This window comes from Oryzias melastigma, linkage group LG5 (assembly GCF_002922805.2).
Source record: "Oryzias melastigma strain HK-1 linkage group LG5, ASM292280v2, whole genome shotgun sequence".
Classification (NCBI taxonomy): domain Eukaryota; kingdom Metazoa; phylum Chordata; class Actinopteri; order Beloniformes; family Adrianichthyidae; genus Oryzias; species Oryzias melastigma.
In genome coordinates this window covers 8,672,265-8,674,224 of record NC_050516.1, presented here as the reverse complement: position 1 = coordinate 8,674,224, position 1,960 = coordinate 8,672,265, and the positions used below count along the sequence as shown (strand labels likewise).

The window sequence follows — 1,960 nt, the reverse complement described above, 5'->3', positions numbered from 1 at the left end:
CGATGTTAGCTTAACGTGCTGTATATCTGTGGCGCCAACACATTTGTTTTCTCGTCAGAGACAGAAACTTTGTGGAAAACTGAACAGGTTAAAAGTAAGATGTATTCTTTTTTTCCTTTTTTACAAGGAAGAAATGTATTGATCTCACATTATTTACAGGGTTCGCCTTCTCCCCATTAATTTTTTTTTTTCCCTGTTGGTACTACAGTGGTGATGTTTGTTAAAAACGTTCTAAGTGCTTGAAAAAAGTTATAGTTTTGTATTTTTGCCTCAAAGTTGTCAAAATTTGTGAGATTTTCTATAAAAAATCTAGAGGTTGCCTTATAAAAATTAAATCATTTTGATGTATATATATATATATATATATATATATATATATAATTTGTCTATGAATACAAATGTGTAGTTTTAAATTGTAATCTATTTGTAATATTTTTATTCTTCCTCTTGTTTTCTAGGTACTGTAACTTTTGGGACTTTTACTTCATCTGGTAAATATGATTACCTGTCAGTTTTGCAGTAAAACATTGGCAACATTGAGGGGATTTGTATTGCATTATAAAATTCATAGAAATGAACCGAATAGTTTTTTCAAATGCCATGGCCCAAACTGCAAGCGAACGTTTACTACATGTGCTGCTTTTAAGGCCCATTTTTATCGGGTTCACAGCTTGCCCATCCCTTCAGCTGAGGCTTCTTGTGTTGCCACAGATTTGAAATGTGTGTTTGATCTGTGTCAGTGTCAGCTTCATAGTCCTGCTACCGAAAGTATTGGATGAAACTCACAAAAAAATCCAGTGATGCTGATTTGACCACAGAAATGTGAACGGCGGCTCATTTGACTGAAGTCAATGTGAAGATACCATCTTCTCTTCTCCAGAACCTGAACTAGACACTATCATCTGAATCACAAAATTCAACTTTAATACTTTGTTTCATCCTGTAGGCTGCAGCACATAGACAGTTTTAGAATTTAATTTTAGGAATTGGCAAGTTTTTTGTTTTTTATTTGTCAAACATTTGGCAGTGACCAACAGTCAAGACTTTTAAATCCCCATTCATAGAGGCCAAAAAGTTGATTTACTGTTTGGCGAACCTTTAAAGTGGAAGTCGGCTGATGTATATATATTTTTTTATCCTTGTGCAGATGATTGGTTTAATTTTTTTTTAAACTATAGGGTAGACTTGTTGTTTTTTAAAAAAATATATGAACTAACCATTTTTGTTTTTACTCTCATGTCTTTTTTCTACTCTTTCCTCATTTTCAGGGCGTTCCTGCAGGAAAGTTCATGCTGAGTCTGGATCAAAACCTTGTGCAGGCCAACATTACTTCATTCATCTCTGCACTATGCATGATGTTTGCAAGCTACTACAACTTCAACATCCATTACCCACTAGAGTTGGCATCAACTTTGGAGTTTTTACAGAGGTTTGTCTTTTTGGCTTTTAATTACAATTTTACAGATTTTGATCGCCCTTGAACAGAGGGGGCTCACACTATTAGCATGCAAGCTACTTTTGAGAGAAGTTCCAAAAGATCTATCTATATATAAATTTGAAATTCTTATATTTATCAGGGATGTCCCGATCCGATCACGTGATCGGAAATCGGACCCAGTCACGTGTTTGAGGACTCTATCGGAATCGGACTCCTTTGTCCAATCAGTATCGGATATTTAATTTATTCTCATTATGATCAGAGCTTTATATTTAATCTTATCATTGCGGATAAATACTCCACTAGAAGTCTGCATGTCATGAAAAGATCACAAAATGTCATCACCAGAAAACGCAGCAGAAAACAGCAGCAGTTCAAGTAGAGGCCTAACGTAAACAAAGCTAGCTAGAAAGCTAACTTCCGGGACCAATAACTATACGCTTTTATACACTATACGCTTTTACTATAACTAAACGCATTAAACTGACAGCAAGTGTCTCTATTGGTTTGTCATAACTCAAA

At 34.9% G+C, this 1,960-nt stretch overlaps 1 long non-coding RNA gene across 2 annotated transcripts in view; it reads left to right on the top strand.

Moving 5' to 3' along the window:
• Positions 1–1,751, top strand: part of LOC112144562 — a 2,621-nt gene extending 870 nt beyond the window's left edge. Inside the window, exons 1-3 of one of the 2 annotated variants that reach the window (XR_002918913.2) lie at positions 1–94; positions 459–491; positions 1,269–1,751. The exon at positions 1–94 is cut by the window's left edge and continues 870 nt beyond it. This is a non-coding gene — a long non-coding RNA (uncharacterized LOC112144562). The remainder of the gene's footprint in view (positions 95–458; positions 492–1,268) is intronic. The other variant, XR_002918912.2, reaches the window with a different exon arrangement.
• The last annotated feature ends 209 nt before the right edge of the window (positions 1,752–1,960 follow it).